The sequence below is a fragment of the Rhinolophus sinicus genome, linkage group LG12 (assembly GCF_036562045.2).
Source record: "Rhinolophus sinicus isolate RSC01 linkage group LG12, ASM3656204v1, whole genome shotgun sequence".
NCBI lineage: Eukaryota > Metazoa > Chordata > Mammalia > Chiroptera > Rhinolophidae > Rhinolophus > Rhinolophus sinicus.
Genome location: NC_133761.1, coordinates 45,911,862 through 45,935,576, shown reverse-complemented (window position 1 = coordinate 45,935,576; position 23,715 = coordinate 45,911,862). Strand labels below are relative to the sequence as shown.

The following is a 23,715-nucleotide window of genomic DNA, read 5'->3' as shown; positions in this document are numbered from 1 at the left end:
CACTTGCCAGCCCAGCCACCATCTTCTTGCTAGCCCCCATTCTTTCTCTCTTCTCCTCTCTCCTCGGCTCTCCTTCGTAGCCGCAGCAGTTATATTAGTGGCTAATGGCTCAATGGCTACAGCTGACGGCCAATCAGTCACAGCTGATGGCCATCTACTACCCGAGCCAGCACCCCTCCATGTGAGGCCGAGAGCCTGTAAACTGCTTTCTGGGGCTCTGCCCCCACACCGCCAGTGTGACTTCAGCTGAGTGGGAGGGATGCACTGGTCACCCAGGTCATCCCATCAGGGGGCCTTAGGGATCGGACCAGTGGGCAGATTTCCCTGAGAGGCCAAAGCTGGTGTTGTTTGAGGGAGCTGAGCACAAGTGTGGGTGACGCAAGTGACGGATCACTTGGGAGGCCTCAGACAGGAATCCAAACAGAACGCCTGGCAACAGGGGGCCCGCCCCACACTCCCCGTCCTGCAGGAGGCAGGGGGTGCTATGGGATCAGGACAGAATGTGACAGCTTGTCCTGGGTCCTCTTGGACTGATCATGGTGTCAGTGTTCTGGGGGCTGGGGGGTGGGGATGGCTGGGAAATGAGCATTTTTTTAAAGAAGAATCTGTTTATTTTTTTAATGGCAGATGACCAAGCTGAGATATTTTCCCACTGACAGGCTGGGTAGATGGGGGGTGGGTGGTTGTGTGGAGGCCTTGGGGTGAATTCTCAGAGGTCACTGGTTATCTGAGTGGTGAATGTGGGCGAGACAGTATGACGGCATCAGGCCCTGCGCCCTGGTCTCAGCAGCAGCTCCTTTTCAGGGAGTGAGGTAGTGGCATTCTGGTCCCCATTCTTGACCTGGAAACCTGGCTGTGTGTTTGTGACATGACAGAGGGTAAGGAGCCCCAAGGGTCTATTCTCTGCCCTCCTCCCTACAATCATCAAGGTGGGCCCCTGGGCTCTGGCCTGGGCTGCTAGGTGGTCAATGGGGGTGGGGAGTGAAGTCCCAGATCCAACAAGGGTGAAGCTGGCCACCAGCTCTGGGGCCAAGGTGGGGATGAGCTGGGAACAGCAGGAACTAAGAAAGAGATCTGAGGGGAAGGGTCAGGCTTGGCATGGGCGGAAGAGGTGTGGTCAGTTCCAGATCTTTATTGACACTATGTGTCAGGTGCTGGGGAACCACTGAGAGGACAGACCAAGTCCCTCCTTCCTGGGGCTTTCAGGGCAGTAGAGTGGGGAGCACTTCCAGGCGGCCTGGGCAAAGTGGGGCTTTTGCAGGGAGCATTGCTGAGAAAGAAAAGTGTGGGAGTGCTGCCAACAGGGGAGAGTGGCCAGACACCCACTGCTACGGTGCCAGCCTGGCCGGGGCCACCTCACAGACCTACCGTGGGACATGCCCATGGCCTCCTTCCTGGGTGACATTCTCTACGGGCACGAGGGACCACTGACCAGCTCTGAAGGCTTTGGTTTGTTTCCTCATCTATAAAACGGAACTTTTTAATTTGTAGGATTGTTGTGAGGTTTAAACGGTATTTTAAAAAATACTCTGGAAGTTGGAACCCATTGTGGAAACATAAGGGCTGCCTTCCCGCTCAGGTTAAACTTGAGGATTCAAATTTCTGAGACTCATAGAACCTTGCCATTCAAAGGGGATGTCGTCATGCCCAGCCCACGCCTGTCATCTACAGGTGAGGAGACTAAGCTCAGGGAGGTGGCTGTCCCTGACCCCCAGCCGCAGAGGGCAGAGTGGAGCGCGGCTGCAGCCCTGGTTTCCTGCCTCGAAGTACAGGACACGTCCTCACACGAATGGTAAAAGGCTCTGGGAGGCTGGATTTTGCCAACTGAAGATATGGTACAAAACAAAACTCCATCCACAATCACAGTCACTCTCACAGTCACTCTCCCCTCCTCTTGAGGGGCCCACATGGAAAGTGGCAATCGAGTGACAAATCTGACCTTCATTGTGGAAGCTTCCGTGGACCTGGAGCCTCGTGCTAGGTGAGTCGGAGCTGCTGCATGAGATCAGACACAAAGCCTGGGTCCGGGTCAGCTGGGGTAACAGCACGCCTTGCTCTGTGACATCCCCGTGCAGATCAGATGCTTCCCACTCAGACATTGGGTCCTCGATAAAATCAATAACACGTGCCCCAGCTTTCCCCACCGGGACCACATTAATCTTCACATTTTTGCCACATCACTGCTTCTTGTGACAGCTCAAGATGTTTTTCTGCTTCTGAGTGTCTTTATTCAAAGACTCTGCGCCCCACGGACGTGTGAACCAGCGGTCCCTCTGGCACCCCATGCCTTTCCATTTTCCCAGCTCAGCTTCTGCCTCTTTGCTTCTCCCACAAGTCTTTCCATATCATTCATTTTGACATTTAAAATTTCCAGGTCTGTTCTGAAATGCCATGAACACTGCCTTTGTCATTTGCCGGGTTTTGGAATGCTGAGAATCCCAGGACACTGGCAGCGGGAGGCCCGGCGTCCGTGCAGTGGAGATGAGCCTGTCCTTCCCCTTCAGGGCCCGCAGCCACACTGCTCGCTGCCTGGCCTTCTATCATCTCACTATACCAGCCCCATCGCATGGAATCACTGCAAGCATTCCATTGATTCAGGCAAATCACTTCTGTTACCCCACTGCATGATTTCCTCACCTGCCGGGTTCCTGCTCATAACAGGCCCTCTGGTTTTTCGGAGAGGCTGTCGGGGCAGACAAGCCAGGATGTGTTTGGGGCTCCAGACAGGAAGGCTGTCTCCTCAAAATTCTTAAGTGCCTAAGTGCTGGGGCCATTTTCATGAGATTGCATTATGTCCACTTTGCTATAGTCAAAGGTACTACTTTTGCAAGGTTATGGCGCTCTTACAGCAATCTGCTAGTCTGTGGGTGTGCTGAAGGGCAGGCAAGCCTGGGCTCTGGAACTCCGCCTTCAAGTGGCCCACTGCCTTCCTGGCTCTATTTCTGAGCAACACACAATGCTCCCTACCAAGTAGGCACCCCTTGGAGTTTCCAGAATTATGAACGATTATGCAAACACCGCTGCACCCATACCTTAACATGGAACACCCCTTTCCAATTTTGACAACACAGAAATCAGTGACACACATTTCCGGCTTCATTTTTACTAGTTGTTCCCAGGCTTTTGGGTTCATGGCTGGAAAAATTGCAAGGCTGGCACAGGTAACCAAGTTTTATTTTGCCAACTGAAGACATGGCACAAAACAAAACTCCATCCACAATCACAATCACTCTCACTTCCTAAAGCAAAGCACATTTTTATGCCAAAACAGTAATGGAAAGGGAATACAGTCAGAGTGAGCGGGGGTGCTTGCCGAGAAAGGACATTCTCACTGCGGCCCAATGAAAACTGTGGCAGCCAATGTCAGTTAGTGCGCCAGCATTTCTGAATTCCAGCTCTTCAGTCTTTAAACAGATGCACGAATCTCTGAGGTCTTGTTAAGATGCAGGTTCTTAATTCTTAGGTTGGGCCCGGAGAGGCTCCTTTTGATGACTGCCAGGTGAAGCCAGCTCCCAGGTCCATGATTCTAGTAGCAAGCCTGCTCTGTTCTACGCCAAGAAAAATCCCATCCTTCAGTCCTATCAGAGAAAAACAGGTGAAATGGTTATTTTGTGTCATGTGAGCAAAAACATCACTTTCAACTGGATTCTCTGCTATGTGGCCGTCAGAGACCGCCACTATAGGGCCAGGAATGTATACGGACCCTGTGTGAGAATAACAGCCACTGGGCAGCTCTGTCATCTGGGCCCGACAGCAGCTCGACCAGAGTGACCAGGGCTTTCAAGCCTGGCTTCCTAGACTCTGCAGATCCCACCAGGCACCTGCCTCCTTACCCCCCAAAACCCAAACCCAAATGCCAAACAGATGTGATGTGCTCTGGGAATCAAATGTGGCAGACCTGGCCAATCACTGGGGTGGCTCTCTGAGGAGAGGAAGTCACAACTGAGTCAGTCTTGAAAAGCCCTGCGAGTTTGCCGGGATGTGGGGGCAGTGAAATGATGTGGAGGTGCCCCCAGTGCATGTGTCCCATGCACGTGTGTGGGGTCGGTGGCGGACAGGAGGGGAGGGTGGCAGGGTGAATCTGGAGCCGTGACAGACGCCTGACTGAGCCCCACAGGGAGACGTGCGTTTGACAGCCTCACCCGCACACACATTTATGTAACCGAAGGCAGATTTCATATAAAGTACTTCGCTCTACTGCAGGTGACATGCTCTAATTTTTTCAAAGAAATTCGAACATGTTGGTCCTGATCTACAAAACCAATTTCAGGGCCCACTCTTGGGTCATGACTCAGAGTTTGATAAATACTCAAGTACACTGAAAGCTTTTTCTCAAGTTGAGAGTATGTGACTTTTTCTCTGTTGTGTGTTCTCTAATTTAGTTTTGGGATGAAGAAAGAAGGGGAGGTGTTGTAAAGCATATACATTTGTTGTTTTTAAATAGTGGGCGTTTGTGATCATGCTATTCAAGGCATTATGGGTTTTAATCTTAAATCTAAGAAGAACCCCTTGGATACAGTATGTGTGCAATATTAACTGTACATGTGCAATTGTCATTATGCTAATAATGTAATCATAATTTTGAATAGATCAAGGCATGTTAACTTTATAAATTTGCCACTTAAGCCAATAAAGCAGCCTTTTAAAGGAAACATTAAAAAAAAGAAAGCCTAATTTAGGAAATAGGCATTTAAAATTATGATTTCTTCAAATTCCACCCTGCAAGACCTTAGTGAAGGGAGTTTTTCCATTTATTTCTTTGGCATATGTCAGAGCATCTAAGAAAAGAGATGAATGGATCAATGCATGAACTAGCACATTTACAGATATTTAAGTCCTTGGGAGGAAGATTTCAGGACAAATAAATTTTTAAAAGTGTAGTCCAGATAGATATGAACAACAAAATATTTTTGAAATTAAAATTTAGGTCTTTTCAGTTACAGTTGATATTCAATATTATATTAGTTTCAGGTGTACAGCCTAGTGATTAGACATATCTACAACTTACAAAATGATCACCCCAATGAGTCTAGTACCCCTGACACCCCGCATAGTTATGACAGTATTAACTATATGCCCTAACTACCCATTTGTATTTCTTCCCCTTTTTCATCCATCCAATCCCCCTCCCATCTGGCAACCATCAGTTTATTCTCATATCTATGGGTCTATTTCTGTTTTGTTTTGTTTGTTTATTTTGGTTCTTTAGATTCCACATATAACTGAAATCATAGGGTGTTTGTCTTTCTCTGTCTGACTTACTCACTTAGCACAATGCCCTCTAGGTCCATCAATGTTGTTGCAAATGTTAAGGTTTCATTCTTTTTTGTGGCTGAGTAATACTCCATTGTACATATTTACCACTTCTTTGTCCACTTGTCTATTGATGGACACTTCGGTTGCTTCCATATCTCGGCTATCGTCAGAGATTTTAAAGCTTTTAACAGGAGAAATTTTCTGTAGGAGAACATGGTGCCCCGAGCTCTGGGCTCCTCCATTAGGTGATCCAAGTTGCTGTCCCAGTGGCTACTTCAGCTCTAACAGAATGACTTTGACCCAATCTGACCCAATTTCAAATTCTGGGGAGGGGGAATCAGGTTGGTTCACCTGGGGCAGATGTCCATCTCTAGTGCCAACAGTGGGTCTGCGGTCACGAAGCCCAAATGCAGTGTTAGGGCCTCAGTGCTGCCAGCTTGGTGGACTCTTCTGAAAGTCATGGCCTGGGCAGACCCCCCAAAAAGGGCTCTGATGCTGTGTAACCCATTGTTCAAATGAGACCTTTCCTACAAGCCAACTATGACAGATGAACAAAGGCAAAGTTGTTCAGGTAAAGGGGATGGGGGCCAAAGTCCCACCAACCTGGCACCCTGCCCCCAGGGCCTGAGGACAGTAGTTTAGAAAACCATGGATCTAGGTCTATCTCCTGTTTGCACAGAAAAATGAGGCCAGCGAGTGAGGTCACCCCCTCAGAGGTACACAGCCGCTTAGTGTCAGGGCTTGGACCTGCCCCAGGGCCACGGACTCCTCCTGGAATGTTCTCACTCTTCCTGCCCCACCCCCTCCTCACTCTCAGTTACCCAAACACACAACTGCCGGGAAAGTCTTTTGTTTCTTTTACATTCCTCTCATTAGAAAGAAAACCACTTTCTTATTCCTAAGGTGAATTGATTTTGATTTGCAGAGCTAAAAAGAAAAAACACACACACACAAGGAATGTAATTAAGTTCGCAGAATGCCAGAAATGTAGCCAGAGGGATTCTGGGCAGGCTTCCGGTGTGCTCAGCTCTCCTGGAACGCAGAGGAGATGGGACGGCAAAGGCAGGCCTTCTCTGGTCACTGACCATGTCTCAAGTTGAAAATGTGTTTCGGTGCGCCTCGTGGGACTGTGACTTTTGTCCTAACGCCTCCCAGCGACGCTCCCGTGTGTAGACAGACAGGCTAAAGGAAGCACATTTGCAGGGGCGGGGCCAACTTGATCTCCCGTAGCCATGAGGATTATTTTTTATACTTGGGGGGATATCGTCCCCACCTCCTTGCAGACCGTGCTAGGGAAGGTGTTTGGCTACGTGACTGAGGCGGCAGTTGCAGGGCGCCCTCTGCACAGCTCTTGCTTCTCTCCGCGGGATCCGCTCTAGCTCCGGGCTCTGGCGCGCCTGCCCGCAGCGCCACTTGATGGCGCTGTTAGAACTGGAGAAAAGAGGCTGCTCCGCAGGCACAGCTCCCCGTTCTGATCCAAACTGTCGTTTCCAGCCACCTCCTCCCAGACCGAACCGAACAGAACCATTTCATAGACGGCTCCTCTGCTCTGCTCCCCCGACCCCTGCACCCACCCCCTTGGCCCTCTTCCCTGACATTACGCTCCCAGCCTAACATCCCATTTTTTGGACCTTTATCGTTCTGTGTGTCTGGGGGGGCCTCTAGGCTTCCAGGTAACATGCAGGAGGAGAAAAACTGATGAAAGCCAGGAGATCCAAGAAAGCAAGCCTGAAATCCTGGCTGCCTAACCTGTTTTCTGGAAGAAGGAAGAACACAGCAGTGAGAGGGGGCGCAGGCTGTGCAGAGGGGTCGCTGGGAGAAGGTGCCGAGCAGGAAATGGGCCTCTCAAGGAGTCCTGGCTTTAGGTTGTGTGGCTTAAAATCTCCCTGTTCTGGGCTTCCCAGTTGCCACTGTGTCACAACCCCCTGGACCAGGATAATGGGGTGTGGTCACAAAGGACCCTTTCCTTCAGACACTTGTTTCCGGCTCTGGTTCCCAGTTCTTGCTGCCACTTCTTCTTCGGCGGGAATGGGCAGCCCTCAGAAACCCTGAGCTGGAGCGGATGAGAAAGCCCAGCTGTCTCCCCTCACACCCGGCCCTAGTGGTGCCCCAAGTTGCCTGCCCTCGGCTCCCTTCCTCCAGAGGAAGGAGAAAACTCCATGCTTGGGAGCAATTAGCTGTGTGAAAAGCATTTTCCCCGAAACAATGACCAGGAAATACTGTCTTGACTGATATTCTGCCCTCTTGGCAGAGTTACTTCAAGGCTTATTAAACCTTGTGACCGCCTATGAGATGCACTCAGCTTCCAAACGGAGTGGCCCACACAGCACCTGCGCAGACACCTCTAGTGTCCCTTGATGTGCTAGATGCGCTCTCCACACACCTCCTGTTGGCCAAACCTGACCTTGAGCAGGGACTCCCACTGGCCCAGCCTGCTTGCAGGTGGGCGGTCATCCTCTGCTGATTCAGGCCCAGACTGGGGCAGGTGCGAGCCTCCAACCCCATGAGTAATACCCGCTTTTCACCTTCAAAGGGCCTTCCTGAGATTAACCATTAGTCACCCCCCGCCCCCCAAAGCTACATGGCTGGTTATTACTGTCTTCATTAAGCCCGTGTGGGGGAGGGAGGGAAGTGAAGTCCCCACCTAGGCCAGTGAGAGTCTGGACTTGAGTGCAGGTGAGCAGCTGCTCGGGATTTCCCGGGGCAGTGAATAAAGGAGAAATAGAGGCTGGAGCCGAAGTGGGGGGAACCTGCGTGGAGGGGTGAAAGGAAGGGTCTGGAGAGTCTAGACCAATGGAAACGGTGTCTGTTGAACCCACAGCGAGAGGACGGAAAGACAGTCTGACCCAGGCTGACCCACAGAGGCGCCCCCCAGATGCTCTAAACAGTTCAGAAATGTCCACCGATTATGCCCAAATCACCTTGCCCTTTGCGCCATCCAGATACTTGTGAAATGAGTCTTGGAACACTTTCCTTTTTGTGTCTCTGTGAGGATTTTGTATGACTGAAAATGATAAAGCACATGTCACTAAAGCACCTTGCAAATCACAAGTGTGACGTGACGGCTGCGAGGAGCAGGAGGCCAGTGTTTCTCCAGGTCACTGCGAGCCATGGGTTTGTCCTTTTTCAGGTGCGCGATTTAGAAGGGTAGGATTTTAGGAGGTAAATCTGTGTCCTGGTGACAGAGTGAGAACCGAAGGCCCTTCTGGAAGCCAGACAGCAGAGCAATCCTTTCAGTCAACCTTGTCTGCAGCTGCTTTTTATAAACTTGGCATAAACATGTGCTCGGGAACGCCAGGACAGTGTATCTGGAAAATATTTTCTACCATTCGAACACACACACACACACACACACACACACACACACACACGCGGAAAGGAAAAAAAAACTCAACAGGAATTGTGCATAATACAGAGTGGCTTCACTTGTGGTTTTTTTCCATTACTTCCTCAGTTCATTTTTCTGCTGCCAATTTTAGAAGGCCGTAAGTCATAGTTGTTGTTAAACTTTGTCAGTTAAAATGTAACTCTAAGAACAAGTCATATGATATGTTGGAGCCAAGTGGCCCTTTGGAGAGAGCTTGTGGTAGAAGGCACACCTCCACCAGTGAATCCTGTGTCGCCCGGTCTTCTCTGCTGTGTGTCCTGGCCCACGCGGCCTGGAGTCGTTATATAGGCCGCAGCTCCAAGGGCCACCTGTCGGAGGAGAGCAGATGTGTTGAGTCCAATTTTCAACATTTACTTTGTATGATCCAGGAACAGAATGTGGACCCACTAATGGGGATTTGTTATGAGTTCCCCATTTTTCTTTCTCCTAGAAACTGGATCCACTTTCTCATAAACCTCAACCCAGCAGAACCAGGAATTGAGGCCAAAGGGAGGAATTGGCTCTATGTGAGGTGGGGACCGCCCAGCTTCCCCACATCTACTTGTAGTAGCTGCAGACCCAGGAGTGGCAAGAGCCGGTCGGTGCCCCTGTGCTGAGACCTCAGGTGGAGGGGAGGTGGCTGGGGGCTGTGCTGTTTGGTTGGCTGCCCTGTCACTGCTGTTTGGGAGCCTTCCGGGGGCCGGGCCTGTGTTTTCCCAGCAGTCCTGGTGTTGGGGGTGAAACCCAAAATGCTTTTGCAAAACACGAACAAGCCTGTGGAGAGCAAAACCCACCTGTAGGGTGGTAAGGAAGGCGGGAAGGTCCCCTCCTTCCTTTCAGTCCCCCCTTCTGCATGTCCGTCTGTCCATTTTCTTCTCCTCAGTCTCACTGTCATTGAAGTCACTTTGGGGGCCTGGAGGAGAGAGAGCAGGGGAAGCCAGGGTGAGGAGAAAGGAGACTTTCTCGGTGGCCAGTCTCCTAAACTTGGAGGCTGGCTGTAATTGAAAACCGGAATTGGAGCCATTGCTCTGAAAAGTTGACCAAGGCTTCATCCATGAGCTGGTCAGAGAGCTCATGGCAGGCCGGACAGGCCTGATCCCACACTGTGTCCTGACTTACTGACTCAGCTCCTGAGTGTCTATCTGTCCCCAGGGTGCTTGGACCCCATCTGCTACGTGGTGGACACTCCCTGTGCACACTGCACAGTCTCATAGGAAATGCAGGGGCTTGCCTCATCACTGCCAGTGGCCAGGCACTCCAGGCCATGTCATTTCCTCAGGTGGGGGTCTTGTGCCACTAGTTTCATTCAAAATGAACCTGCTGTGTCAGCTGGCATGCTTGAGACTGCCATGCTTCTCTTTTGAGTCTTCTTTTCCCCTTCTGGCCATAAGCTTTTTGTTCATTCATTCATTCCTTCATTCATCTGACAAATACATGCTGAAAGCTACGTGCTCAGGCTCTGTGCCGGCCATTGCATCGTCTGTGTACAAAGCCAGGCCCTGTCTTCATGGTGTTTTCATCCTAGTTGGGGTAGACGAACAGACGGACATGGGCCAACTCGTTCCACAAACACCGTTTGTGTATGATGCTGACTAAGCAATGAAGGAGAGGGACGGATGGCTAGACAGCACGTGACAGGAAAGATGGCTGAGTCTGTGGGGGAGGGGGAGGTGCCCTGGGATTCGCTGCTTAGCCTCCTGGAGCCCTGCCTGTGAAATGTCCACACCACCATCTGCTTCATGGGTTTCCTACACAAAATGGGTAAAAACACTTATGGAAAGAGCACTTGGACAAGTGTCAGCTGCTCGCTGCCTCTCTCCTGAGTCCCTAACAATCAGTGACCAGGGACATTTTCAGTTTTCTCTTTCAGATAAACTGAGTTAATAATCCAGCCTCTCCTGGACAGACAGGGAAACCCATTCCAAAAACAACTGGCCCCAAAAATATTTTCTTGGGAGGGAGGTGGAGAGCTGGTGGCTCCCATCGCCTTCCACGCCATCCCATGGCTCAGTCCAGCTGGCCTGCGGATGGCCTGTGAAGAGCATGCGTGGGGACGAGTCCCGGTCTTCATTGCACGCGTGCTGCATACCTAAGAGTGCTGTGCTCTCTGGCCACTGCTGCTTAGTGCCGTCTAAGGAGAAAGATTTCAAAGACTCAGGAAATGAACTCACATTTTTTCCCCTCCCTCCCCTTTTCCAAAACAGTGCAGCCTTCCTGGAAGAAAGCAAACAAAACAAGTGTGACTCTTTAACAAATTATTGGAAAACTCATTCTGAACATTTTGAATGGCTCTCCTGGGTGGAGGTGTCACCTTCAGTTCCCTTTGCTCACCCCATGGGTGTCTGTGTGGGGAGGAGGGCAGCACATTTGTCTTGAAGGAGGAGGGACTGCCAGGCTGAGGGGCCCGAAGAACAGGTCCTCTAAAACAAGCGTGTGCACCTTCCGCACACAGATATACACGCAGACACGGGTGTGAGGCCACATGTGTGTGAGGCCCACGTCCGGCTGAAATTAGATGGCACAGTTATCTAACTGCCTCCAAAGTGCAGACGGCTTTTGCTGCACGTGGCTGATTATTTTGGGTTTCTAGGTGTTCTTGTCTGATTTGTGGCATTCGTGGTGTTGTTATTAATAACACCGTTGGCTGCATGGGGGCTGAAGACGAGCCTTTTCATTCCGGCCATCTGGTCAGGATGCTTTTTTCCTTTGATGAGGGAAAACCTTCGCTGTGTTTCAGCTGGACGGCTGCCTCGCCATTAAGGTGAGAGCAGATGCCGGCCGGCCTGTCTTTGCAGGAGTGGGACGCTCCGCCAGGCTCTAAAGCGCCGATCCGTCCGGGAGGGCCTTTCACATTGATCGTGCTTTGGCACGCAGTTCAGGCACTGACTTGAAGGAACTCTGGGCCAGGAAAGCCACCATGAGGTGTTTACCAGCATGGTTGCTGAGCACTCAGGTTTTCCATTGTCAGGAGGTGACGGCGATGCATTACAGACACCCTCCGGAGACATTTCCCTGCTTTCATAACAATGAAGATTTTTTTTCTGACTCATCTTCAGAAGATTCCACGCCTCCCCCTCCCCCCTTCTTTTGAAAATAAATATAATTAGTAACAGGCAGACATGCTGTATATAGCCAGCCTTCCCTAGCCGGGAGAGTTATAATTAAATGTACATGCTGTCTGTTGTTCACTGCCTGCTCAAGCCTCGCCACCCGCTAGGGCAGCAGCAGCCCTGGGTGGAGGCCGCAGGGAGGGACCTGTTGGGGCTTGGAGCCCAGCATCCAGTCGGAAGCGAAGACTACTTGCCTGTTGACTCAAGGGCAGACGTGGCCCTTGGCCCCTCACACGGCTGGCGTCTGGGCTCTTCCCTATTCTCAGCTTCAAGATGCTCAGGGCAGCCCCGCCATAGGCCTGCTCAGAGCTGGGGCTGTCCCCTTTTGGGGGGCAGAGTATGGTTGTCACGGTAACGGGGTGGCTGCTGCCACTGCTGCTGGTGAGGGCACCTGAGTGCCTGCAGGTTAAGATCTGCCCTCCACAGGCTGGGAGCCAGCACAGCGTTCCTTTGTTCCCAGCTCCCCGCCCCACAGGGCATGAGCTCGGGCAGGTTATCCCTACGTAACCCTTAGCTCTCCTTCCTGGCGAAAGGGCAGGCTGGCATTTGGTGGCCTCTGTCCAGGCCCATGGAGAGCTCATATTCTGCTGAAATCAGTGGGTCAGGCGGCCCCAGGAATCCACACACACCTCGTGGCATATTCTGGGACCACAGCGTGGCCAACAATCTTAGTGACACAAGCTCGGTGACATAGAAGAGGCTGCGTGCCTCCTGCCACCCACCCCTCCGGCAGGCAAGGCGGTGACCGGATAACTAGCTGGCACAGCCCTCTGGCCTGGATCGGGTGCAGCAGGCGTCACTGCAGCCACGGGCACCTTTACCCAAGTTGCTCAAAGTGTTTTCCAAGTAAATAGTTGTTTCATAACACCCGTGAGAAGTAGGTGGGGTGACAAAGCATTCTTTGTCTCTGTCTTACAGATGGGCATATTGAAAAGCTTGCCCAGCCAGGTGGTGAGGCCAAGAAAGGGAGAAGGGTGCTGTCCAGCCCGGGGCTCTGGAGCGTGGGGGACTGGGCTCCCCGCTTGGCTCTGTGGCCAGAACCCATGCCCTCAGCCTGTCCCCAACTCCTGGGGGCAAGGGGTGGCCTCTAGAGGTAGGGGAGGCTCAGTGTTTCTCCCTCAGCATGGAGGGGCCTCTGACACTGCCAGAAACTGGGTCACGGCCTGTGGTCTGAGGTGTTGAAACTGGCCGTTGGTGACCCAGGAGGTGTCAGGACTTTAACGAGCTTAGTTTGCTTGAAGTTGCTGGACTCTTGGGAGTGGTGACAAGGACTTTCTGTGCACCCTGGGCTGGCCCAGGACTTGTTCCCGGTGCCTGGGGGACAGTTCCCTGGCCTTAGGGAGCTCACAGGACACAGATGATCAACACATAACATGAAGAAGATATCATTTTGGAGAGGCCACGTGCTATGAAGAAAATAAAACACATAATGTGACAGACATGGGCTAGGGGGACAGGTGGGAGGGGAGGACCAACTGTCGATGGGGGAGCAGATGAGGCATCTGCACAAGCTAATCCCAAATGATGAGAAGGAGCCAGACCCGCAGGAGCATTCCCAAGGGAGGGGACAGCTGTGTGAAGGCCCTGAGAGGGGAAGGGTGGTGGCCTGTTCAGAGGTTAGTGAGAAGGACGCTGCTCCTGCCTGGTGACAGGAGATGAAGGGGGGTGAGCAGGGGCCTGGTCGCTGGCTGTGGGTCCCGGGGTGACTGTGGGTGCAAAGGGAGGCAGCGTTGATCAGGTAGCTTGGAGAGGTAGCACTGGCCTGCTTGTCTGATGGGCTGACATGGGCATGAAGGAGGGAGGCATTCGGGAGGACGTGGAGGTGTCTGCTTGAGCTGGAGACGGACTGTGGATTATGATGGGGGGGCTGAGAGGTGAAAAGGAAAGGACGGGCGCGGACATGGGAGTTGAGATGCCTACCTCCAGGTGGTTCGGGCATCAGTGTTTCTTAAAGTCTTGCTTTCAGATCGTGGACAAGGGTGGAGGGCTCTCCTGCAGCTTTCCCGTGCTCAGACCCCATGTTTTTCAAGGAGGGTCGATTCCTGCCCTGTGAGTCAGAGCAGGTCCCTGTAACTGCTGGTTCACGGAGTGGCCCAGACTGGCCACGGTTGTGTACCTGATGTGGTAGACAGCTTTCCGCAGACAGCCTCTTGTCCTTTCCAATCCAGCCCACCGCTGTTCACAGCCAGGTCCTTGCTCACGTGACCTGAGGCACCATAATGAGGCTGATCCTATTACCCGCAGGTGAGGAAGGACCCACGTCTGCCTCTCTTCTGGTTGATAAAATGCAATGGTAAGAGTTTCACAGTTTCTTCTAAGAAGAGGCATTTGAAGAGGATGGGCCTGTGTGAGTCGTAAGAGCCACTGACCAGAGAGGGGTCCACGGGGCAGGAGCGCCAGGGCTCTCTGTGGCCACTGACTCCGCTTGTAGCTTTAAAGGACTTGTTCATTCTTCCCTGTTGTATGAACTGGAAGCTCCCAAAAGACACCAAAGCCAACAGCCTGAGCCCCTGGTGCCCCACCTACTGTGTCTCCCTGCAGGGCCACCTCAGAGCCACAAGTGCGATGGAAGTTCCAATCATGGGTCTGCAAGGAATTATTTTGGGGCCAAGCATGTGTTCTGATACACGTGTGGGAATTTCCTGTCATCTTCTAGAGCTTTACAATGTGGCATGGGGTGTATGTCTTGGATTTCACAGAGGAAGTTTTGCTGCCCATACACTGGAAACATTGGATTATGAAATTGTCTTCCCACATCCCAGAAATGGATTCGGGGGCATCAGTTCTCAAACTCCTTGGGTAAAGACTCAGAAGCTTACCCATGTGGTCCATTTTTCAACCGGACAGAACTGCTATCACTCAAGTGGTGCTTTCACGACCATGTTCTCATTTGATTCTCCCCACAGCTCTCGTCATGATTGGCGATTGATAGATGCAGATGCAGTAACTAAGAGAGGTCAAGTCATTTGTGCACAGTTACACAGCAAAGGGAGAGCTGGAAAGCAGCCCCAGTCCTCTGGCCTCTACTTCCCCACTTTCCCACGTCCCTGTTATTATGCTTTTGGTGGCAATGGGCCAAGGCGGTTCTGGGTACCTGTGCTGAGTGTGTGGCTATGAGTTTGTTAAGCCCAGCCTGGGAGGTGGTCGAAATTCCCTGAGCTGGCTCCTGGGAACTAGTTCTGTTCAACAGAGGGCTGTGTTGCAACGTGACCAGTGGATGCGGAGGTTGAGACTGAAAGCCATTACTTCACCAATATGAATCAAGGTCATTCGTCACCTCAGGAAGCACATGGAGCTATGACACTCAGGAGGGAGGCACGCTGCTCCAGAGCCAAGCCTGCAGTCTGGCCTGGCACCTTTCCCATGTGGCACAGAGGAGGGGAGCTTCTGGAAACGCGGATGTGCGAGGCAGCCAGGCCCAGGAGCCCAGAGCACTGGGGAGACTGGCCATACCTAAATCAGCCCCTCTTCTGACAAAGGAAGCAAATGACATCTGGGGGTTGCATCCACAAAGTGGGGTGAGGGTGCCGGGTCATAGGAGGGGTTTATAGGAGCTGGCTGACTGCCATCACTAGCTAAAGTCTTTTGGATGCTGTGACAATTGTGACTGGAGGGTCAGCAGCTCCTGACCCTCTGCTGTCACCTGAGGAAAGCCGGCCAACTGCAAGCTACCAGAGTGTCCTCACAGGGACAACCTCTCTTCCTAGTGTAGCAGGCTGTCTTGCTTTCTTTTTGTGAGGCTTCTGGAGTGTTCCACCTACGCTGCTGTCTATGAAGGTGCTTGCCTCAGGAGGAAGCCCCCCCAGGTGGGGGCCATCCTGGCATGGAGGCCTGGACACTGCTGCCCAGTATTCCGGGCTGCGCTTGCTGTGCTGGATGAGCTAAGACAATGCCTGGTCTCACTGGGCTCTCACCTCACACTGGGAACACAGGCTGCCATCTCCTCCTCAGGGGACAGCCGGACACGTCCTTGCCGTTCCTCACTCAGCTGTCCCTTCCTCAGGGAGGGACATCTTCCTTGATATATATCAGCCCCTTGCCACTCTTATCACTACCAAGCTAGCTTATTTATTTGTTTGCTCGCTTGCTGCTGATGTCTCCTCTTACCAGGGTAAGCTCCACGAGGGATGGGACTGTTCCTTGTTCCGCTCACCTTACACCCTCGACACCTGGCAGAGAACCTGGGCCAGGGGCACACAATACCTACCCTTTGAATGAATGAATGAATGAATGAATGAATATAACCAAGTAGCTGACATGGAGGAGGGCACGAGGAGGGGCAGGTTTATATGAGCAGGTGTCCTGCCAGGGCCATGCTTGGTGCCATCACCAGCATGGGTCACCTGTGAGTTCCTGGACCCCTTGCAGGCTCCTCCTGTGCTGAGCAGGAGAGGGGGGTTAAAGGGATAGGGTGGAGTGGGGTGAGTAAACAGGTACTGACTGGAGGTCAGGTGTAATTCAGCCTCAGAAACTGCATGTGCCAAGAGACCTGAGGAGCCGGGAATGTGTTTTTCGTTGATGTCAGCCTGCCGCAATGTACCACACCTGCTTCTCGACCCAGGAACGTGGGAAAGAGAAAGGCCCGGCTTGTGGTGGCAGAGGAGCTGGTCCTGGTGGCAGGATGCCCTTCCTCTGATTCAGAGTGGGAGGTGCTCGGGGCCCCGCCATCGCCTGAGGTCCGCAGGCAAGCCCCGTCCCAGGGCTGCTTGCCCTTCCTGCAATTGACCTGTTCCGACAAGAACCCACCTTCCGATGGAACAGCCTCTCTTTTGTCCAAACTCTTGCTTTGAATTCAAGATGCACAAAGAAGCTTTGCAGAGGAAAATTATGGGGTCGGGAAGAGCAGACTGTGCCTCACTTGGACACCCAAGCCTTCAGCTTCTCCGTTGCCCTCTGGTGCCCACGTGACACCCTGCCTCTTGGCTGCCAGCTGGGGCGTATCCCTGGCTTCCTCCTTCCCAGGAGTCAACCACAGTTCTGGAGTGTCTTCCTTTCTTCCCCCTGTCCCCAGTTACCCTGACACGAGGATAAACAGGCAGTGAGCTCTGGGGCCCAGCGTCCAGCCTGAGTAGAGACCCTGCCTTGACCATGAAAACCCTTCAGGCAAAGGAAGCAGGACCCCAGAAGCATTGTCTGGGGAGACAATGGTGTGACTCCCAGAAGTGCTGTCGGGTGGTACCAGGTGGCACGCTTGTCCCTGCTCCCCTCAAGCTCTCCCTCTTGCCCAAATGCTGCTGGTGGCAGGTATGACCACCTCTTCTCAGCAGTGGGAGGGGCTGCCTTGCTACGCTCTGGACCAAACATGGATATTCCATGGACCATGTCATTTACCCCTCACGTTCCTCTGTGCAGTGGGTGCTGTCATGATCTAGAGAGTGAGCTCAGGGCAGGGGGACCTCTGTCTGCATAGCGCCTGCACCATGCTATGCAGAGGGGGGCGCTGGATGGATGGGGCCCTCATTCTCTCACCACGCACCTTCCATAGGAATCCTGTTCTCATTCAGGGTTGGCTGAAAAGCCTGAGCCGTGGGTTGTTCACCTCCATTTGGTCAAATGAGCAGTTGATGTCTTGATTCTTTAAAATGCTGGTTACGTTTATTTCTTCTTGTCTCTTATTCTTTCAAGTTTGAAATTTCTCAGCACATCAAAGTCGTCAAAATGCCTTCAAAACTCTGTCTCCAAAGGCATTTCACTTGGCCCTGAACAGCAGGGACGCTTCTGCTATGGGCGGTTGAAGTTTGTGTTTGGCTCTCGGGTTTGGTGGCGTTTGTAAGAACAGACACCAAGACACACAGCCTTTTTCTCGGAGGAGCAGCAATTTATGTTACGTTTTCACAGATTTCAATTATTCTCAGTAGGGGTAACCAAAGTCTACATGGCATTTGATGTTTGGTGGTTTTATCTGCTGGAACCTATCGTTTTTATGGGTTAGGGGAACCTTAGTAAAATAATTAATTGTTGCCAGGTCCAAGATGACTTTTCCCCAAGGTATTTGGTGTATAATCAATGTATATGCATACCATATGGAGAGGCGTGATCCCAATACACTTAGAATCAGTTTATCTTTCTGAAGAGTCCCTCACCTGGTCATTTTTTAAACATAACCTAATCACCTAGATGCCTTTCATTCTCCATAAAGGAGAACAAAACACAGTTCTTAGCTTTTTGTCCCCCTTTGTCCCAATTTGCCTGATCACCTCTGCCCTCGCACATCTGCCTCTTGTTCACACCAGGAACTGAGAACAAGCTGCTTTTCCTGTTCAGGGCCAGCATCTGGGCCTCGCATCCCTAGGACGCCTATTCTGTGATCCTACCAGATCCTGCCCTTCCTTTGCTTCACAGTTAGCTAACGTAGGAGTGGTCCACACCCTCTGTCTTCATTTCTTTACTCTGTTCACTCCTCCACCACACCACAGAAAACACCCTGGCTAAGGGTACTCATTTGGCCCTTGTCTTTTCTCATGCGGTGCTTTTCCCCACTCTCACATTTCCAGGAGCATGACGAATGCCTCCACAGGACTGTCCTACAGAGATCTCAAATTCAAGATGGCAAGGAAAATCTCACCACCTTCCTCTGTAAGGCTGCTTATGTCCACACCAGTCAGGGGTGTGACGGTCCATTCAGGTGCCCAAGACAGGAAACCTGGGCGTCATCCTGACTCCACCTCACAGGTTAGGTTTACCTTCTCCTCAGCCTGTCTTCTGAGTCAGTCCTCCCCTCAGGTGCCCCACTTTGGGCCCATATCTCTTTTGCCTGAACTATGCCAATAGCTGATCTATTTTGTCTTCTTGCTTCCGTCTCTTCCCCTTTGAAACTCTCACCAGACTGTGAGGTGAGTGACTATTGAAAGTGGAATTCTGACGATGTAGCTCTCTGTTGAAATGCCTCCATGACTCCTAATTAGTTATAGGTGCCACCTGAGCTCTGAGCAGGGCACACAAAGCTGACTCTGTGACCTGGACCCCATTCATGTCTCTGGTCTCGTGTCCTGCCGCTCTGAGATCTAGAAGAACTGAGCACCTGCACACTGCTCGTGGCTTCTGCCTTGAGAGGTATGGTTCCCTTTGCCAGGAATAACTCCCGATTTCTCATTTACCTGATAAACTCCTATTCATTCTGCAAAACCCTCACCCAGTGTCACTATAGCTTCCTCTAAAGACTACTTCCTCCCTGAGAGAGAACCAGTTTCACTCTTCTGAGCTGAATATGGACCTCTCTCATTTTGCGCATGACTCTATTGTCATTGTTTTCTTGCTGCTCTCATCCACTGAACTTCAAACACCCTGAGGGCAGGGTGTTTTGTACAACCCAGTTTTTCATGCAGCGTGGACTACGGCACATAGTGGACTCTCAATAAGTGTGTGGAAGTGAGACCTCATGCATTCCAGGGAAGTTCAAAGAAGCAAAAGTACTTGGTCCTGGTCCTTAGGCCTCTTCACAAAGAGCACAGTCGACGGGGCCCCAAGAGACGTTACAGGGCCTCCTCCCCTTCTCTGGGGGAAGGTGACTGCTCCCACGTGTCCTTTTTTGGTCGGAAGACCTGAGCTTGATTTGGCTCTGTCATTTACTGACGGAAGCTCTTGAGCTTCAGTTCACCGAAGGAAACAGGATCCGATGGAATGAGGCAGCCGAGAGCATTCTGTGAATCGTGGGTCCACCAGCACCTGTGCTCTCAGCCACGAGCATGAGTGTCACGTGTGCCTGTGTGCAGCGCTATTTATACAGGCGAACGCTGTCCAGGATACAGTTTGGGCTGGCAATGGTTAAGGGCGTTACAGCTGTGTTTCTTCACTGGGGCCATGGTTGAGGGAGGTAAATAGCATTGTTTTGGGGATGTCTAAGGTATGATATGTGATGGAGCCACAAAGATGAGCCCACAAAGTAGTCTCTGTTTGGGTCAATACATTTGTCAGCAACTCCTGGATGGGAGTGGGAGATGGAGGTGGGTGAGAGGCGGTAGCGGGGTGGTAGGGGTGAGGCTGGGAGCTGGGGGAGGGTTGGGGGCCACTACAGGGCAGGCAGGTCCCTTCTGTGCTGCTCCTGGTACAGGCTACACCCTAGAAGCCTGGTCATTCACTTCCTGGTACACCCTAGAAGCCTGGTCACTCACCATGGCTGTGAGCCACACCACAAGCCAACAGAACTATCAGCAGCTTGATAGGTGTACAGCCCAGAACAGAGCTGGAGCAGCTTCTGAAGGAAGTGACATGGGCCCAGCGCTGCTCTTGGCCTCCACCGCACCTGCTGGGGGCACTGAGGACTTCGTCCTGAAGTCAGTGTGTGTGTGACTCTGCAATTAGCTGACCAAGTTAGCAACGGCTTCCCCTTCCTGAATTGTCCACCGTCCTCATTTCCCCCAGGAAGATCCCTGTAAACTGGTCATAAAATAACCCCACGTTTTGTGTCAAATTCCTCCGCAAATTCCACTTGACTCCGTTCTGCTCGCCAGCAGCGGTCACCTTCTGCTGACTGTCCTTCCTTTGCAGGGTGTCACTGGTGGCCGCAGCCCTTCTTCCCAACCTGGCTTTATCTGTGGTATGAACTTTGCTGTTCTGTCTGCCCACAGACACCTTTCCTCACTTGTTCCTGCCCTGATGTTCTGAGCACCTACCACGCCAGGTGTCCCACTAAGGAAGGCCAGGTGTGTAAACCGAGGTGAGTCTCAGGAGGTCCCACCTGAGAACTTGTGCGAACCAACTGCAGGGAGTGAGTGAGCTAAGTGCTCGGAAGAACAAGTCAGGGGCCGTCAGTGCAGCTGCTCAGCCCATTTCAGAGTGAAAATGCAGTGGCATCTGGTGTGTCATCAATAAATATGAAACACTTATTACACTTAAGAATATACTTGGCGTCATCGAGGCTCTTCCTAGATGTGAAACTCTCAATGCCCTTATCATCAAAAACCCTGAACAGTCCACACACATCAATGCAAACATAATAATATTCTTTTTTGGTTAAAACGTGGCTCAGTGAAAGATTTTTGTGGACCAGCCATGGTGTGCAAGCAGAGCTTTCTTTTTAAACCCTCTTTGGGTAACCCGGTGAAAGAGGGAGACTAAAGTAAAGAAATGCAGAATGGGAACCTGGCCTCAGCATCTGTCACAACACCCCTCACCTGAGTAAACACACGTTTGCATATCAAAGGATGGATTCCATACTTTTCCTTTTCTCAGAAGTAGGAGGTGCCCGTTCCACACACAGTCAGACAAACAGCCCTGAGCTTTCAAACACCGGTAACATGAGAACAGCGGACTCCGTTTTCAGAGCCCCCAGGCCAGCCCTACACAGAGAGTGTGTCCGCTTCCCCTTAATGCAGGTGGTTCTGTTTTGTAATGCCGCTGCCTTCAAAAGCAGGCCTGCTTGCAGTCTGAGCGGCTGCGCTGGCTCTTGCCAGGTTTTGAAAGTTGGTTTGGAGTCAGTCGTAAAAAGCCGGGAACACGAGGGGAAGAAATGTGGCTTTGACTGTAAACTCACTAGGTCTGGATGGAACTTTTCAAACGGGCCCAATTAAATACCCGGCCTTGAGCCCGAGGCCTCACACTACTGTTGCCCGAGAGGATCAGATGTGAGAAGTACAGGTGAACAGGTAACCAGATTGCCGCGGGTGCCCGAGGTGCCCAGTCACTGCATGTGGTTCGCGGAGGGAAGCTGTGGTGGCCCGGCCAAGTCTCGTCCCCTTGTCTGCCAGCAGCGGGGCCGACAGGTTAACCCAGGCCTGCTTCTGCAGGACTGACATTGCCTGTTTCCATTTGATGAAAGTTAATGCAAATCAGTTCAATTTCCTCGGCAGCAATAATTAAGCCACGGGAATCTTGCTGGAGCAGGTAGTTTTAGGCAATGGCGCTGGAGATGCTGGAGGGAGATTAGCATTTTTCAGCTCTTGAAGTGATTTGCACTGCATTTCAGTGTGTGTTCAGTTCCAACTCATTACCATAAAAAACCCCTCATAAATTAAATTGCTAGGCAGGGAAAATCGACTTTGTTGTGGTAGAGGGCCTGCGGGGGATCGTGGGGAGGCCTGGCTACTAGCCGGGTGTCCTCAGTTTCCCGATCTGTCAGGAAGAGCTTTGGTCTCACCGACCTTTAGAATTGGTCCAGCCGAAGGGCCTCCAATTCTGTTTACTTTAAGGAGGGAGAGGCCTGCCCAGGGCCTGGGGAAGCATCTAGCCCATCTGCCTGAGCTATAGTCGCAGGATGGCACATGATCCTCCATTCCAGTTGATTGGAGAGCAGGACTGCCTCCTCCAGGTGCTCTGTGTATGGGCAGCTGCCCCAGGATCACAGGTGGGGGGATTATTTTGGGGTATCTTGTGGCCCAGTGCACTGAGGACTCTCAGGGAGAGGGTCTTCCATTTTGACCATTTTGATTCCAGCATTTAGCACAAGCTACCCAAAACCCAAGAGGGAGGAAACAGGGAGGAAAGAAAAGAGGGAAGAAAATGTTTCTAGAAATCCTTCCTTATGACTGAACCAAACCCTACCTGCCCTCAGCTTAAGTCACATTCTTTGTGTCCAACTCTTACTTCCATCGAACACTTGTACACGTCTTTATATGGTTCTTAACACCCATCAAGAGTATCAATGAGACACCTCAGGGATGATGTAGATGCCTGATCACTGCACTGTACACCTGAAGCCGAAGCTGAACAGTAATGAATGTCAACTACAATTTTATATATATATATATATATATACAAGAAGTGGAGTACAGCCTTAGGAATAGAGACAGTGGAAACGTAATGGCTGTCTGCAATGTCAGAGGGGTAGTAGATTGGGGAAAGGTGGTTATCATGGTGTGAGGGATATAAATGATAAATGTCTAACTATTACATTGTTTTGTACACCTGAAACTAATAATAATTAAAAAAAAAGAGTATCAATGAGAGCAGTCAAGTCCGTTGTCTGCCTTTTGGTGACCCAGGCATCCAGGCCCAGAGCAAGAAAGGCTGTCTCTGTGGAGGTGGGGTCACAGTTGAGAGCTCGGTCACCCCCATGCCCTTGAGCCCAGTGCCTGCCCCTTCCTAGAGGCTGTGCTTGGAAGGGGTCAGTTAGGCTGATTCTGAGGGGCCCCGAGGCCCCCAGTCAGGCTTTTAGAAATCTGGAAGTGACCCTGGATTCCAGAATGATGTTTGCGTCTCCTTTGCCTGTACAAGAGGCTGATTCCATTGGGGGTCCTTTGGGTGTGAGTGTTGTGGGCATGACTGCATCGAGATGCCTGGAAACACAAGGACAGACGCCGGGTATAATTATTCTTACCTTAGAGCTACCTTGAAATTGAGTTTCACAGGAAAAAAGTGTTACATTTGCATTTAAGCCTTATGTTTAACAGTGGAATGAAAGGCTGGCCTCCGTTTACAGGAATTTCAAATCTTAGTGGTCAACTGGTGCTATGGACTACATGTTTCTGTCCCCCCAAAGCCATCTGTTGAAATCCTAACCCTCAATGCGGTGGTATTAGGAGGTGGGGCCTTTGGAAGGTGATGAGGTGAAGAGCTTGGGGCCCTCATGGATGGGATTATATTGCCTTTATAAAAGAGACCCAGAGAGCTCCCTCACCCCCTCTGCCATGTGGGGGTACAGACAGAAAGCAGCTATCTGCAGACCAGGAGGCAGGCCCTCACCAGACACCGAATCTGTTGGTGTCTTGGTCTTGGACTTCCAGCCTCCAGAACTGTGATAAATAATGTCTGTTGTTAATAAGAGACCCAGTTTATGGTATTTTATCAGCTCAAACAGACTAAGACACTAATACAAACTAATACAATCAAACTAGCAAACTAATGTACACTAGCAAACTAATACAATCACTTTATTTCTAAGAAAAGCAGGTTTAAATGAACTCCCTCAGAGGTATTTCAGCGCGCGCGCGCGCGCGTGTGTGTGTGCATGTGTGCATGTGTGTGTCTTATAAGCGTGTGGCAGTGGCACCTCTGTGTTGAAAGCACACAAATACATCCTTTGTCATCCTCTAAGCTGTCTGGAGG

The 23,715-nt window shown here is 51.4% G+C and overlaps 1 long non-coding RNA gene across 1 annotated transcript; it reads left to right on the top strand.

Moving 5' to 3' along the window:
* The first annotated feature begins 744 nt into the window (after window positions 1-744).
* On the top strand, window positions 745-4,433 carry LOC141567828 (uncharacterized). The gene is made up of 3 exons (XR_012490680.1): window positions 745-878; window positions 1,672-1,981; window positions 2,375-4,433. It is a non-coding gene; the product is annotated as an uncharacterized LOC141567828 (long non-coding RNA).
* Window positions 4,434-23,715: the final 19,282 nt, after the last annotated feature.